Source organism: Balaenoptera ricei, chromosome 5, assembly GCF_028023285.1.
Source record: "Balaenoptera ricei isolate mBalRic1 chromosome 5, mBalRic1.hap2, whole genome shotgun sequence".
Lineage (NCBI taxonomy): Eukaryota > Metazoa > Chordata > Mammalia > Artiodactyla > Balaenopteridae > Balaenoptera > Balaenoptera ricei.
In genome coordinates, this window is record NC_082643.1 from 129,362,230 (window position 1) to 129,379,919 (window position 17,690).

Consider the following 17,690-nt stretch of genomic DNA (forward strand, 5'->3'; position numbering starts at 1 on the left):
CTAAAATGGTATAGTCTTCTTTTTAGATCTTGTTCTACAGAATTATTCTAAAATCCCTAGGAAATATTCCCAAAGGAAATAATTTTTATAGCTATGTTCATAACAGTGATACTGTAATTGAGAAAATTGGAGATAACAGAAATGTTCAATAGAAGAATGATTATATCATAGTGACTATATAGTTACTAAAAATGATTGACATGTAACCAAGTTGATACATGGAAATGTTTAAATAAGACAATATTAAGAGAAATAGAAGATCCTAAAGTTTCAAGTACTATAAATAGTAAGTTATACTTTTGTAAAAAGCTTATATCTTAAAAGAAATTGGTTATGAAACTTTTATGCATGAAAATAATTTTGACTTTAATGTTTTATAGGGTTTTTAAAAGAGTTTTTATTTTGAAATAATTTCAAACTACAGAAAAGTCGCAAGAATGATGCCAAGAACTCCCCTGACCCTATATCCTTTACTTGTAGTCACGGATTTTTAACATTTTGCTACATTTGTTTTATTACTCGCTTTCTGTCTTTCTGTATATATGTACATATTTTTTTCAGAATCATTTGAGGGTAGGTGGCATACATCATCCCCATTTACTCCCTTAATCTTCAGTGCATTTTTGCTAAAAACATGGATGTTCTCTTACGTTCCTACAGTAGAGTTATTAAATTCAGGAAATTTAACATGGATATAATACTTTAAACAATGTACAGTATGTAGTTCAGTTGTCCATTGTCCCAGCATTGTCCTTCTCTAGCATTTCCCCCCTCCAGTTCAGGATCCAGTCCAAGATCATGTATTGTATTTAGTCATGTTGTCTCTTTAGTTTCCTTTAACCTGGAAGAATTCCTCACCTTTCTTTGTCTTTTATGACATTGACGTATTTGAAGAACATGGGCCAGTTATTTTATATTATATTCCTCAGTTTGGATTTGTATGATGTTTCTTCAAGATTAGATTCAGACTTCTTCATGAGGAAATTAGATGTCTGGCTAGAAAACTACAAAAGATATGTTGTGTGTTCTCGGCGTATGGCATCTGGAGTCACGTGATGTCTATCTGCTCCTCTTTGGGCATGTTAATATTGATCATTTGATTAAAGTGTTTTGTGATTTCTCCACAGTATAGTTGTGATTTTCCCCCTTACAGCTGATAAGCATTCTGAGGGGAGATTTGTTAAGAGCACATAAATATGCTCCTTGTCCTACTCTTCCCTCTAGACTTAGCATCTATCTTGGTTCCTTTATAAAGCCACATTTCCCAAGACTCACATATACTGTAGGTAAAGAGGAAAGCTTGGGTGATTTTTCTGAGGTTGTATATTTGCCTGTAATACCCCCATTCAAACCTGTCTAATTTGTACCACAATTTAAGCCTATCTCAAAATGCTATCTACTTCCCTATTTGTAAGTAGATTTAATGTCTTCCTCTTTGACCTCCAGGAGCACTTTGTACTTTTCTTGGGGGACATATTAACTTCTACTTTGTGCTTGTAACTCATGGTGTACTTCCTTTATCCCAGTTACCAGACAGCAAGTGCCTTGAGGGCATGGACTGTGTCCTAATCGTTTCTGCAAACTTTGCTGGGCTCAGAAGAGGCAATCAATGGGAGACATGTGACCAGTGTTTATTCATGAAATGTGTATTTACTCCTACTACTCACTGCTTCTGATGTGCTAGTTGAATACCCAATTGCATATTTCAAAAACTCAATTTCATCTGTTTAACATCTCTACACCTCGTGTTTAACATGTTGCTATTTTGCCCCTGAAGGTAGAATGGAAACCCTTCAGTGTCAGTCATTTCTGTATTCTTAGCTCAGGTGTTAAGAAAAGTGTTGTTGAGTGAATGAGTTGCTTCCGTACTGTGAGGATTTGTGTTTCATGTTTCCATCTAAATCTCTTACTAGGGCACTGGGCCAGCTTCTCATGGCTTTGACAAGAAGGTATGATGAGGTCTGCTCTTCCTCTAGGGTATTCTTCTAACACTCGTTAAGAATAACTCTGTGAGAGAGTGGCATGGACATATATACACTACCAAATGTAAAATAAGATAGCTAGTGGGAAGCAGCCACATAGCACAGGGAGATCAGCTCCGTGCTTTGTGACCACCTAGAGGGGTGGGATAGGGAGGGTGGGAGGGAGATGCAAGAGGGAGGAGATATGGGGATATATATAAATATATATATGTATAGCTGATTCACTTTGTTATAAAGCAGAAACTAACACACCGTTGTAAAGCAATTATACTCCAATAAAGATGTTAAAAAAAAAAAAAAAACTCCGTATGCGTATAGGTAGGAGAGCAGATCCCTACCTCAGGACTCCTCTGTGTATAGGCTTTAGAAACTGAAAGTATAACCTGCCAAAATCACAGGAGTTAGGAGCCAAGGTTATTAATTTGTTCAGATAGTATTAATTTGTTCTGCCAAGACATGTAAGAACAAGCATTAATTTAGTTAGTAAGTTTAATGAATGATTAGAAGAACCAAAATTTGAAGTAGGTCAATCAAATATTATGGTACTGATGCTGAGCAGGGCCCTGTGGGGTTCCCAGGCACGGAGGCTTTTTTAATCTCCCATTTCTTGTAGGCAAGACTCCAGCCTCCATGACCTTCCCTGAGTTCCAAAGGGCAGATTCAAGAACAGTTGCTAATCAAGGGAGGAGCAGCCAGGAAACCACCTGAGGCGAGATTAAAGGGACCAGAGAAGCTCCACCCGAGACCCTGCACGCACTGTAATCTTGTCAGCAGCCCCACCATTTCGAAACTCTGCAGAAGAAAGAAGAATGCCAGACTGTTACTGCCTTGATCCTTATTGCATACCCCTGGCCACTATAAGACCTCTCCCTATTCCCCAGGGAGTAGGCACAGTTCTTGAGGTACTAGCCTGCTGTGTTCCCCTCTTTGCCTGGCAAAGATTAAAGCCACCCTTTCTTTCTCCTCCAAAACTCTGTCTCCGTATCTCATTTTGGCATCGGGGTACAGGGAGCCAATATTTTGGCAGCAGTACAACTAACTTGCAATTATACTGGGAAAAGTTGTCCAGACAGATGACACTAGACTGCTTGTTACTTTATATAGAAAATGTATAAAATACGTAAAATCCATCTTTTCTAAAGTGTATTTTTTTATGTTAAGTTTTTGAAATGGATGAAGCCATATCTTTCTTCATAGTGGGGCTTTCCTTTAGAATATGAACTGGTCTATTATTTTAAAGATAATTTAAAATTTTTTAATAGTTTTAGATTTCCAGAAGAGTTGCACAGATAGTACAGAAACTCCCATATACACTTCACCCAGTATTGATGCTGAAAGCTCAACTTCTCTGTACACCGGTGCTGCATCAAATCTCGGAGATGGAGTTTTGGGTGAAGTAGAAAATGATAGCTTTTTTACTTTGCCAGGCAAATGGGGACACAGCAGCCTTCTGCCTCGAAAAACTATGTGTCCCCACTTGGAGAAGATAGTGAGAAGTTTTATAGTAATTGTTCAAAGAGGGCATGATCAGCTCATGGACATTCTTCTGATGGGTTGGTGGTGAGGTAAGTAGGAGTCAACAGCATCAACCTTCAGGTCCAACTGGTCGGGGGGTCTACATGCTTGTGTGCAGCATACCATCGTTAATCGTTAACTTCTCCCACCTGGAGGGGGTTTCAGTATCTGCGAAATTGCTCAAAGATATTGTTGTGTGTATCCGTTGATGGGGAAACAGGACCTTGCCCCAAGGCTGTTCTTGACTGATTCTTTCTTCCTAGTCTCGCATCCCCTCCCTTCCCTAATTAACAACTGCTTGGATCTGCCCATTGGAATTCAGGGACAGTCATGGGGGCTGAATGAAGGCTGTTTCCTGTAATCAAAGAAATGGGGGACACAGAAAGGCCTTGTGCCCAGGAGCCCCACAGGGCCCTGCTTGGTATCAGTATCCTCTACTGTTAACATCTCATTTCACTATGTACATTTGTCACAAGTTAGAAATAAACATTGGTACATTATTATTAACTAAGCTTAATACTTCATTCAAATTTCACCAATTTTTTTCTCTAATGTCCTTTTCTTTGTTCTGGGATCCCACCTAGGATATCACATTATGTTTAGTTAATATGTCTCCCTAGCCTCCTCTGGTCTGTGACAGTTTCTCAGACTTTTCTTGTCTTTGATGGCCTTGACAGTTTTAGAAGTGCTAGTCAGGTTTTTTTTGTAGAATGTCCCTCAATTTGGATTTCTTCAATATTTTTCTCATGGTTAGACAAGGGTTTTGGGGAAGAAGACCACGGAGGTGTAGTGCCGTTCTTATTACATCATATCAGGGTTACATACTATCAGCATGACTCATCATGTTGTTGTTAACGTTGCCAAGGTGGTCAGGTTTCTCTATTGCAAAGTTACTTTTTCCTCCTTTTCCATACTCTACTTTTTGGGAGCCAGTCACTATGGCCAACCTACTCTCAAGGGAGTAATGGGGTGGAAAATTAAGTTTCACCCCTTGGAGGGGGGAGTCTCATCATGAATTCTTCTGTAAAGGAGATTTGTCTCTTCTTCTTTTTTTCTTCTTTTTTTCTTTTGGCTGCACCGCACAGTATGTGGGATCTTAGTTCCCCAACCGGGGATTGAACCCGCACCCCCTGTCTCTTCTTATTTATTCATTCAATCATTTATTTATATCAGTATGAACCCATTAATATTTATTTTATACTTTGGGTTATAATAAAATACTTTGTTATTTATTTTGTTGCTTAAACTGTTCCAGATTTGGCCATTGGGAACTCTTTCAGTTGATTCCTGTGTCTCTTTGATATGTGCCCATCATTTTTGTTTTTTGAGCACTTCCTTGCTTTCTAGTACTACAAGACGCTCCAGGCTATCTTGTATATTGTCTGCTCCAGCCTTAGAATCAGCCATTTCTCCAAGGAGCCATGGTTCATTTTGTAGGAGAATGGTATTAGAAATCAAGATCTGGTCCATTTTTTCATAATGTAATAGTGAATTTTGGAAAGGAAAGAAATGTGAAGAAGTAGAGAGCATAGGCTTTGATAACAACTTTGAATGATTTTGAATCATAACTCTGCCATGAATAGGTTGATCAGCTATCCCAGTTTGCCTGAAACTGAGAGGTTTCCAGGGGTGTGGGACTTCCAGTGAGAAAACAAAGATGAGTTGGCCACCCTAGTCATGGAATTGGTTATGTCTATTGGTTGCAAGGGACAAAAACCCAAATAAAGCTACCTCAGTTAAAAAAGGGAATTTAATGACTCATTTAACTGGGAAATCTAAGGATGAATGGATTTCAGGAAGAGCTGAATCTAGGGATCAAATTATGTAATTAGGGCTCCCTCTGACTTCATGTTTCAGCTCCACTTCTCTCTGTGTGTTGGTTCTTTCTTAGACTTTCTGCATGTGGTGGGAAAAGTGTGAGCTTTCTTTAATGGAGAAGAACAGCTGTCCTCATCCCCTAGGACAGGGATCAAAACTGAAATGCCTAGAGGGGTGAGGCATCTAGTGTAAATGAGTGGAACAGGCTGGGTGGAGAACAATAGGGAGAAGCTCTGGTTATAGAAACTGTGCAGGAATGTAAGTTCACTATTGCCAGATACTTCAGTTTTTCAAAAGAAGCCAGAAATGAGAAAACCTGATTTTTAAATGTTGGCAACTAATTCAATTAAATAACAACAACAACAGCACTATTTATATCAAGAAAATATGCTTGTGGGGCAAATACTTGTAAGCTACCAGTTTATAACCTCTGCCTTCAGGAGTTCAGGGCCACTTCCTGGCTGCCTGAGGACACACTTGGGCATATACCTGTGGAAGGTGGTTCACTTCATGTTCTCAGGATACATTTACTACTTTTGAAAATAGACCCCATTTAACTTAATAGTCACTAAATTCATCAAACACTTGCCATGTGCCAGACATTGTGCTAAGCAATTTACACATCTCTTTTAATCCTTAAAATAACCTATGAAATAGTTACTATTATTTTTATTATTATTATTTGGCTGTGCCGCACAGCTTGTGGGATCTTAGTTCCCTGACCAGAGATGGAACCTGTGCCCTCAGCAGTGAAAGCACGGAGTCCTAACCACTGGACCACCGGGGAATTCCCCAATAGTTACTATTATTACCACCATAGCCTTCCTACAGGTGATGAAACTGGGAACAGAGAGGTTGTGTATTTTCCTTGATGTTCACAGAAGGAGGTGCCAAGGCAGGATTTAGATCCCTGCTAGATGTGACCCTAGTGCTCAGATTCTTTGCTCCTTTGCTGTATTGTTTCAGATGGCTGCAGAGAAGAGGCATCTTATCCCTCAGGGGCAGAGAAGGTCTGGGATGGAAAGAACCTTGGAGATTACCCAGTGTGTTAACCTCCTTATTTTATAGATGGGGAAATTGAGGCCAAAAACAAGCAGTGACTTTGACAAGGTCTCATAGCCTATCAGTGGCTGAGCTGGGATAAGTCTAAAGCCCTTCTGATGCATCATGTAGCTTCTGGGATTTGCTAACCGCAAGGACTAAGTCCATGGTGGGTTTTACAAAGCATTCTGAAGCCTTGATGAATTATCCCTGCCATTGCTGTTTCTGAATTGCCACATTCTTCATCTCTCCATACATTAGGCTCTTCAGAGGGGGGAATATTTTCTTGTCTTTTTAACCAGGAAAGAAGATTAAAACAATTATTTTTCTCTAAGTTGATAATTTAATCTATAAGCTCAGCCATCACTATAATTTGAGTGCAAGGCCAGAGTGAGATGGGGAAGAAATCTCACAGCTATGATAAATATCTGTATTTTAAGGCCTTTCTGTCAATTCCTAAGAGATATGTCACCAAGAAGCCATGAAAGCTACATTTTGTCTACACAGAAATGATCATAATATTCAGTTTCAAAAATACTAAATTCCAATGTGTGATTTCTTAAAGACATATACATGTGAATTTAATAGATATTTAAAGACAGCCATTTCTTTTTTTTTAAATTGGAGTATAGTTGATTTACAATGTTGTGTTAGTTTCAGGTGTAAAGCACAGTGATTCAGATGTATGTGTATATATATATATATATATATAGATAGATAGATAGATAGATAGATTCTTTTCCCTTATAGCTTATTACAAAATATTGAATATAGTTCCCTGTGCTGTACAGAAGGTCCTTGTTGGTTATCCGTTTTCTATATTGGAGTGTATCATACATGTTAATCCCAAACTCCCTCCCCCACCCCCTTTCCCCGTTGGTCACCATAAATTTTCCATGTCTGTGGGTCTATTTCTGTCTTGTATATAAGTTTGTTTGTATCTTTTTTTTTTAGATTCCACATATAAGTGATATCATATGATATTTGTCTTTCTCTGTCTGACTTACTTCACTTAGTATGATAATCACCAGGTCCATCCATGTTGCTGCATATGGCATTATTTCATTCTTTTTTATGGCTAAGCTAGAATTTTGCTAGTTTTTTGGGGGATACAAAAATAAGGCATGATCCCTGTCTTCAAGGAGCTTATTACATAGTAGAAAAGGAAGATATATAAGCCCTTAATTACAATAGAATAAAGTAAGAGTCACAAAAATAAAACCATTGAGGAAGTAAGAGTCACAAAAATAAAACCATTGAGGAAGTACTGGAAAAAGAACCATCAAATCCAACTCAAAAGATCAGGGAAGACTTCCCAAAAGATCTGAGCCGCATTTTGAAGGCTGGTCAGATTTCAGCAGCTATAGTCGGGGATGAAAGCCCTATAGGCAAAAGGAAGCACAAGAGTAAAGACATAAAGGTGAGAAACATAGGGTGCATTAAGAAAATATTTAGTAACAAGTTTGGTCATATGTGCAAGGCTCTGTTTGCCAGGCTGATGAGTCTGCTCCACTTCGTAAGCATGAGGGATCTATTATAGACTTTTGAACAGGGAAATGGGATGATCAGGGATTTTTATAGGAAAGTGGACTTTGTGGGATTGAAGTGGGAAGAATGAGGGTGAATAGACTACTAAAGAAGCTATTGTGGAGCTTTCAACAAGAGCCAGTACCGGTCTCGTGAGAGGCTTGGCAGTGGGAATAGAAAGAACAATGAAGGACATTGTGGAAATAGTTTTTGGACTTGGTAGTAGGATGTGGGAAGTGGGTAAAAGAATGAAAGATGATTTCTGTGGTTTGAAGCCTCAATAACTGGGAGATTGGTAGCATTATTATAGAAATAGGGAAGGGAGGGAGAGGAACTGGTTTGGAATAGAAGATGGGGTAGTTTCAAATTGTTGAGATTGACGGGCCATCTGGCTATCAAGGGAGATATGTACATTTGCATCTGGAGTTCTGGTGTGAGTTATAGTTTACAGATTTAGGTCTGGGAGTCATTTACATGGGAAATAGAGAACACGTTAGCTGTTTATATTATACTATATGCCTGTTATTTTCTTTTTAAATTTTTCTTTTTTTTTTTAATTGAAGTTACTCGATTTACAACATTCTGTTAGTTTCAGGTATACAGCAAAGTGATTCAGTTATATATATATATATTTTTTTTTTCCCCAGATTATTTTCCATTACAGGTTATTACAAGATATTGAATATTGTTCCTTGTGTTATACAGTAAATCTTCTTTCTTATTATTTTGTGTATAGTAGTTTGTATCTGTTAATCCCATACTCCTAATTTATCCTTCCCCATGCCCCTTTGGTAACCATAAAGTTGTTTTCTATGTCTGTAAGTCTGTTTCTATTTTGTATATGATTCATTTGTATTATTTTTTAGATTCTACATATAAGTGATATCATATAATATTTATCTTTCTCTGTATGACTTACTTCACTTAGTATGGTATTCTCTAGGTCTATCCTTGTTGGTGCAGATGGCAATATTTCATTCTTTTTTATGGCTGAATAATATTCCATTGCATATACATACCACATCTTCTTAAACCAGTCATCTGTTGATGGGCATTTGGGTTGCTTCCATGTCTTGGCTATTGTAAATAGTGCTGCTGTGAACATTGGAATGCAAGTAACTTTTCAAATTAGAGTTTTCATCTTTTCCAGATATATGACCAGGAGTGGGATTGCTGGATCATATGGTAGCTCTGTCTTTAGTTTTTTAAGGAACCTCCATATTGTTTTCCATAATGGCTGCACCAATTTACATTCCCACAAACAGTGTAGGAGGGTTCCCTTTTCTCCACACCCTCTCCAGCATTTATTACTTATGGCAGTTAGGTATTGAGCCACTTTTGGGTACACAGAGAACTGTAATCTAGCCAGCATTCCAATTAGGTGTGTGGGCTTCTCATTGTGCAGGCTTCTCTTTGTTTTGGAGCACGGGCTCTAGGTGCATGGGCTTAGGTAGTTGTGGCACACGGGCTCAGTAGTTGTGACTCTCGGGCTCTAGAGCACAGGCTCAGTAGTTGTGGCGCATGGGCTTAGTTGCTCTGCAGCATGTGGGGTCTTCCCAGATCAGGGATAGAACCCGTGTCCCCTTCATTGACAGGTGGATTCTTAACCACTGTGCCACCAGGGAAGCCCCTCATTGTGGTTTTGATTTACATTTCTCTAATAATTAGCAATGTTGAACATATTTTCACGTGCCTGTTGGCCATCTGTATGTCTTCTTTGGAGAAATGACTATTTAGGTCTTCTGCCCATTTTTTGATTGGGTTGTTTGTTTTTTGGATATTGAGTTGTATGAGCTGTTTGTATATTTTGGAAATTAAGCCGTTGCTGGTTGGAAATATTTTCTCCCCTTCTGTAGGCTGTCCTTTCATTTTGCTGATGGTTTCCTTTGCTCTGCAAAAGCTTTTAAGTTTGATTAGGTCTCTTTTGTTTATTTTTGCTTTCTTTTTTTTTTTTTTTTTTGCCTTGGGAGAAGAAAATATTGCCACGATTTATGCCTGAAAATGTTTTACCTGTGTTCTCTCTAGGAGTTTTATGGTGTCATGTCCTATATTTATGTCTTTAAACCATTTAGAGTTTATCTTTGTATATGGTATGAGGGAGTGTTCTAATTTCATTTGATTTACATGAGGCTGTCCTTCACAACACCACTTGCTGAAGAGACTGTCTTTTCTCCATTGTATATTCCTGCCTCCTTTGTTGTAGGTTAATTGAGTGTAGGTGTATGGGTTTATTTCTGGGCTCTCTATTCTGTTCCATTGATCTATATGTCTGTTTTTGTGCCAATACCACGCTGTTTTGATTACTGTAGCTTTGTAGTATTGTCTGAAGTCTGGTTGGGTTATGCTTCCAGCTTTGTTCTTTTTCCTCAAGATTACTTTGGCAATTCTGGGTCTTTTCTGTTTCCATATAAATTTTCAGATTATTTGTTCTAGTTCTGTGAAAAATGTCATGAATATTTTCATAGGGATTGCATTAAATCTGTAGATTGCTTTGGGTAGTATGGCCATTTTAACAATATTAATTCTTCTAATTCAAGAGCATGGGACATCTTTTCATGTCTTTGAATCATCTTCAATTTCCTTTATCAATATTTTATAGTTTTCAGTGTATAGGTCTTTCACCTCCTTGGTTAGGTTTATTCCTAGGTTTTTGGTTTTTTTTAAATGTGATTTGAAGCAGAATTTTTTTTACTTCCTCTTTCTGATGTTTCATTGTTAGTGTAAATAAATGCAACAGAATTCTGTATATTAATCTTATATCCTTATGCTTGTTATTTTCTAGCCCCTAGATAAGTTTTTTTATATATTGTAACATTCAGTTCACATAACAACACCATGAAACTGAGATCCAGAGAGATTGATTGGTTTGCTCATGTTCTCACATTTCATTCATCTCATCACTATTGAAGACCTACTATGTGCCAGAACCTGTTCTAGAAAGAGGCAAAACTTGACGTCTTACTGCATGAGGAAATGAAGGATAGATTAGATCCATATAGGAAGAAATAGGGTGAAAATAACATGAAGATACATCTAGAGAAACACCAAGCTTTGCAGAGTTAGGGGAAGAGGAGAAGGGCCCAGAAGAAGACATATAAGGTGTAGGTAGAAGGAGGAAGGGAAGCAGGATAACATCATGTCTCAGAAGAGGAGAGAGAGCTAGAACTAGAAGGAAGAGATATTTACCCAGCCAACAATGTCAAATGCTGTAGAATGAGCAAGGATATGAAAAATGAGCAAAAGTCTCTCAATTTGGTGATGAGTTGGTTAGATGAACTCCAGAAAAATGTGAAGGAAGTAGCACCAGCCAGCATAACAATGTGTATTGAAGCCAGATTTTATAGAATTAAGGAGTAAGTAGGTGAAGAAATGGAAACAATAGACAGAGATAGTTTGGTAAACAAGGGGAAAGAAAGATAGTGATTGACAGAGTGGGAAGGGTAGGAGACCAAAGGGCAGAGATTCTAGGGAGGTAGTGAATTATCTGACTGTTGGACAAGGCTGGATAGGAAAGCAAATCAAGCTGAACTGAAATAGATTATGGGATTTGGGGCCATTATGAAGATCAAAGGGCAGTGGGATGAAAGAATAGGAAAGTTGGGGAGATGGCAGGTGATGGTCTTAAAGGGTGAATTAAATTTCAGTTTAAGAGCTTAGAAATGGGGTAGTATGAATGATTAAGAAAGCTAAGATTTGGGACTTCCCTGCTGGTACAGTGGTTAAGAATTCTCCTGCCAAAGCAGGGGACATGGGTTCAATCCCTGGTCCGGGAAGATCCCACATGCCGTGGAGAAACTAAGCTCGTGCACCACAACTACTGAGCCTGCACTCTAGAGCCTGCACTCTAGAGCCTGCCAGCCACAACTACTGAAGCCCACATGCCCTAGAGTCCACGTGCTGCAACTACTGAGCCCACACACTGCAACTACTGAAGCCCACACGCTTTAGGGCCTGCGTGCCACAACTACTGAGCCTGCATGCTGCAACTACTGAAGCCCATGTGCCTAGAGCCCGTGCTCCACAACTAGGGAAGCCACCGCAATGAGAAGCCCGTGCACCACAACGAAGAGTAGCCTCCACTTGCCACAACTAGAGAAAGCCCACGCAGAGCAGTGCAGACCCAATGCAGCCAAAAATAAATAAATAATTAATTTAAAAAATAAAAGAAAGCTAAGATTTGACTATATTGAAAGGAGGCTGAGATGGAGTGAAGACAGAATTTGCTGGGATTATGGAGGAGGGAGGCCAGTGTCCTGACAGGGTCATCAATAGGTATGGATCTTCCCGAGTGCAGAGGAAGAGCCAAGGATGTTGATGGAGGACTGGGTATGAAAGAAGACATGGATCCTGATTCTAAAGCAGTTGGGGAGGATCCTTTAGGTCTACAGTCAACCATGAAGAGGGATGGCAGATAGTGGGGAAATCAGATGACCTTCACCTGAGGTTAGGAGAGATTATTAAATAAAGATTTTGGAAAACAGGACAGTCAGTGTGAGAGGTGTGTGAAGAAAGCATAAAGAATGCTTATTCACTTTGGAAGGGAGATCTATAGAAGACACATTAAAGAAGTAGATTAAGTGAAACAAGGTGGTTGATAGCTAGAGTACAATTGGATGGGGATGAAAATGCTGGCGGCTGGTAGAAAGGAGAGGAAAAGGGATGACAGAAACATTTGAGAGGAGGCTGGAGGGGATGGAGGGTTCTGAAAAAGCCTAATTGGAATGCTGGCTAGATTACAGTTCTCTGTGTACCCAAAAGTGGTTCGAAACCTAACTGCCATATAGCTCAAGTGTGTCATACTATATAAATATTTTGGAATACAGAATGGAGCTGTTGTACAACAATGCCTGGAATGTTTACTTTGGATTGACTAATCAAGGAACAATCAACCTGAAAAGGTCAGGAGAGTTCTCTCTCTCTCTCTTTTTAATGGAACAAATGGCACCATACATCAGCATTGTTTTAAAACTTGTGGTAGCTACATAAATAATTCTGTGCTTGGGAGGAATAATTCTCACACTTTTTGGGGGTAATTTTACTTTCTTTGAAATACTGTAGAATTTTAAACAAGTTCCCATTTTTAAAAAAAAATTTTTTTTGGCTGCATCGTGTGCTTGAGGGATCTTAGTTCCCCAACCAGGGATTGAACTCAGGACCCCGGCAGTGAAAGCATCGAGTCCTAACCACTGGACCACCAAGGAATTCTCGTGTTCCCATTTTTTTTGGATAACTGCCATGCCAGCTTTAAAAAGTGCAAAATAGTTGTGTGTGTGTGTGTGTGTGCGTGCGCGTGCTACGTGTTTAATAAGAAAGCAACTTAGATTTGTGGGAAGAAGTCCACCCAACTTTAAAAATAACCCCTTTTCTTCTGAATTTCAGGACCCACGCTGTGGTTATAAGTGAACAAGGTGTGTTCACGGAGTTGATACAAACAACACAGGATCTGGCATCGGACATCCTGCACACCAAAATCTGCCTTACCATATATTAATGGAGTGACTTGGCGAAGCTACTTAACTTCCTTCAGCTTCAGTTTCTTCATTTGTAAAATAGGAATGAAAACATCTTCCCCAGAGATTGCACATGAAGATGAAGTGAGGTAAGGTTGAAATCATCAACCTTAAGGGTTGGGTGCTAGGAGCTTACAGTTATGATGTTTCTCCTCACTGGGGAATTCAGATGTACATCAGAGTGTGAGAACTTATGGTCCAGGATATGTCTACTTTCTCATCTGAGTCTCTGGAATGTCCTATAGGTTCTGTAACCAAGAATAAAACCACAGTGCTTATTTAAAGGGAGAATAGGGGAAGTCTTTTGGGCCACTGAGGGGATCAAATCACTACAGGAATTTTAAGTGGCCTTAGGTGTGGCCCTTGAAACTGCTCCTGATTCCCTTCTTGAGCTGCCATAAGCCACTGACTGATCCTTCTTGAGAGACAATGACAGTGTCTCATCATAACAGTGAGATTAACCCTGATTTAAGAATCTTGTTTCCCTGGCAAGATCAGGGTTCATGTTCTATTTACAGCAGATCTTTGGACTAAAGCTCCCTGGCTTTGCCTCTGAACTGACTCTTTTACCGCAGGGTTTTTAAGAACAGTTCTGATTCGGAGGTTAGGAAGACAATACCAGAGTGGCCTTCTAACTCTTCCTTTAGGCCTTTCCTACTTCAAATCTACATTAGTCTGGAAGTTGTACTAATTTCTTGGATGTAGATGTTGAGGAATTTGGAAATTAGCTTTCATTTTGCTAATTAGATTTCTAAATAAGATTATCCTTTTCACAAGATTGTAAGACTGGATTAGTCCAAAGAATACCTAGACATTTTTTTAGCCCTCAAAGGGTTACCCAAATCTTAACTTATCTCTTCTCCTCCCACCTCGCCTCTCCCCTCCTCTCCCTTCCTTTCCTCTCCTCTTCCCTTTTCAGTTCTCTTCCTTTCCTTTCTCTTTCCTTCTCTTTTCTCATTCATCTATTAGCTCTCATCCATCTGTTTATCCACCTGTTAGTCTGCCTATCCTTCCTATCTATCTATCTATCTATCTATCTATCTATCTATGTATCTATCTATCTATCATCTATCTGTCATGTGTCTTTGTCTACCTATATTTTGTTTTGTTTTGATGGGAATAGGAACAAAGGTGATAAGGGAACAGTGGTTATCTGAAGTTTCAAATATCATGGAGTTTTTTTGAAATGTTGCATGAAGACAGTTAAATTATACCTATCTTGTATCATTTGTTAAAATAATGGTTAGGGAAGAAGAGAACTTTTCTGGAGTCCAAAGAGACAAAATTTGGGGTAATGGGACAAAATGGAGCAAAGGCAACTTGTTGGTTAAAGGCTAGAATTCCTGGTGACAAGAAAACAGTTATAATCTCCTGTACCTCTTCAGAAGAAGAGTAGCTAGTGGCTCTAGCTCCTCACCTGACCTAATTTCCCAATTGCCATAAAACTTTCTGCCCTGAGATAGACTATGACCCTTCTGTTTGCACCTCCCATCTGGGGAAGCAACCAACAGCCCACTGGTGCTCAGGTTGTGACAGCAGTGCAATGAAGGGAGATACCAGGGTTTGGAGGTCTCAACAGCAACTAGTACTCCCAGTGAAATAGCTCCTTCCCCAGCCAGCTCTGCTCATTGAACAGCCTACTGACTAAAATGACCTTTTCCCAAGGAGACCCTCTTCAATTCCCCAGCCCCAAACACCCCTGATGAGATAGTAAACAATGACCCCACACCTCCCAGGTAAATACTCTGGATGACTCTGGTTACTCACCTTCCTCCAGCTTGTTGGGACTACTCCCAACACACCCCGTATTCCAGTTACCAGCAACTTCCCAGGTCATCACCACATGTTACATATCTTGACACTGCTTTCTACCTCCCTAATCTGGCTCCATTTCCTATGCTTCCCCATAATTTTCAAATTTCTCCACTGTACTTTCTGGGATTTCTGGTTTGCCATCAGCAAACTCTCCTGTGTTCCAGACTCTTCTCTGAACATTTGCTTCGCCTTCCTCTTCTAACTGAAACCTGGCTGTCCCTCTCAAACGGAAGATGTCTTTTCTTTCACCTCTTATTTGTCTCAGGACTTGTAGGTAGAATAGTTGTCTTCTGCTTTCCTATTCATCCTGCCAAACCATCTATCCTTCTTTGGACTTTGAAAACCCCAAGTCCATTGAGCTCATGTCTTCAGACTTTACCACCGAATATCTCTCCTAAATCATCTTCCAGACTCTCTTTGCCATGTCCCATCATTCTTTGGTGATTTTATCACGCGGTTTACTGTCTTTGTTTATTCCTACAATCAACTTAACTATGTAGATGATCCACTCAGCACCTTGGTCTCTTAATTTTTTGAATTTCTCAACTCCAGTAATCTCCTCCACCCCACTGCAGCTGGTCATTGCCATTTTCACACCATGGATATTATTGGTAGTCATTACCAATAGCCTCTCCTCCTTCAAAATCTCTGGACAGCAAATTTTGTCCCACTGTCTGATCACCATCTTTGGAGCATCAATCTCACTCCTACTAGTTCCCTTGGAACTATTCTTTGACATCATAGGGACATTCAATCCACTGACCCTATGCTTTTTATTTTAAAAATTTTTCTTCTCTTTCATATTATCATTTACCTTCTTGTTCAGCTAGTTTTTGTGATCTGGCATTTTAGTCACAACTTTGCAGAAAAGCTGAACTTCATTGTCCCCCTCTCTCTCCGTAGCATTCATTTGAAAAAACCCAACCTGTGAAACCCAATTATCCTATGCTGTGACTACATCTGAGCAAGTGATGTTTGTAGAGAAAGTTTATACAACCATGCTGACTGGGCTTGTCTAAAGTTATCCACCCTAAATCCCAAATAGTATCCAGTGCTGCCAGACAAGCTATTATATTGTAGTTTCCTGTAACGTTCACTCTACTACACTCTAGGACAACCTATCTTCTCAAACCTCTATACTTTCATCCCATTTATAATCTTAACCAGTTAAATGCAGTTAACTAAGTACTACCCCATCTTCCTGTCACTAAAACTTCCTATCAGTGTTAGGGGAAACACTGACTGAAACCACCCTCCCTGCCCAGGCAACATAGTAACCACTTGCATGAGTTACCTTACACAGGAGGTCCTGGTAAGGAATGTGGAACCAACAAGCTACTACCAACCAGAAGAATTCAGGAAAGGTCAAAAGGAGAGAGGAGAATCCAGTCCATGTGTCCTGCCAACCTCCCAGAATCCTTCTCGCTGGACTCCATCTTGGCTGAGTGATGTGCGTGCCACCACGAAGGGCCCTGAGTAAGAATGATTGGCCAGAGACAACCCGGAAACTAACCCCATTCCCATAATACCCGAGACTGTGAGCCACATGGCAGAGCAGTCCTCTGGGGTTCCCTAACCCTCCTGCTCTCCACTCGGGTGCCCCTTCCCAATAAAGTCTCTTGCTTTGTCAGCAAGTGTGTCTCAGACAGTTCATTTCTGAGTGTTAGACAAGAGCCCACTCTCGGTCCCTGGAAGGGGTCCCCTTCCTGCAACAAATGGCTACTCTGGTGAGGCCTCTTCTTTGCTGTGACTGACATCCTGACCACTTGGGGTACTCAGAGACCAGCTTGCCTGCCGACGGATCAGACCCAGCGGCTGCAACTGGGACCTTTTTGTCCCTGGTCTCCTCCTGATGTGGACGACTGGCCAGAATGCCCCGACTGGGTAAGGAACAAGAGACTTTATTGACCTCTTTTCCCTTCCCTCTTTTCAACGCCTCCTATCTTACCCTTTTTATTTCTGTCCTGGTCCTGGACACAAGAGTCTGGTTGAAGGGCCTCAGCCTGATCCGAGGGTTGGAGTCTGATCACTTCCGGTAAGCAGAGAACTCGAATTCTGGTTCTGGTCTGGTATCTGGTATCTAGTTTCTGGTAGGGCCGAGTTCCCGTCCTCCCTTCCTGGAAGCCCAGGGAAAAGTCCCGTAATGCCTGGGCATCTGCAGGTGGCAGGAGATGTCCGTAAGGCCACCCCCTTTTTCCCCTACTCCCCTCATCTTTCAATCTGGCCTCCTTTCCTCCCTTTGAAATCTTTGAAGACCTAAGGTATTTCCGTTTACTCTGTTAGTACTTGGATCTGAAGTTCTGTGTCTCTGTAGGAGGTTTTCTGAGAGACTGCAATCTTGTATTTAAGGGAGTGTCTGATTAGGACAGCCAGGCCTGTGTGTGTTTTATACTTTGTATTCTGTGTTGTGATTTGTGATGGCCATTCTGCCTTGTGAAATGGGAAATTCTGGTTCTGTTAAGCTATGAGATCTCTGGTTGTG

General features: G+C 40.2%; 1 long non-coding RNA gene across 1 annotated transcript in view; it reads left to right on the forward strand.

Moving 5' to 3' along the window:
- LOC132366134 (uncharacterized) overlaps positions 1-16,889 on the forward strand; it is a 41,596-nt gene extending 24,707 nt beyond the window's left edge. Inside the window, exons 4-5 of the long non-coding RNA XR_009503370.1 lie at positions 13,263-13,482; positions 16,512-16,889. This is a non-coding gene — a long non-coding RNA (uncharacterized LOC132366134). The remainder of the gene's footprint in view (positions 1-13,262; positions 13,483-16,511) is intronic.
- The last annotated feature ends 801 nt before the right edge of the window (positions 16,890-17,690 follow it).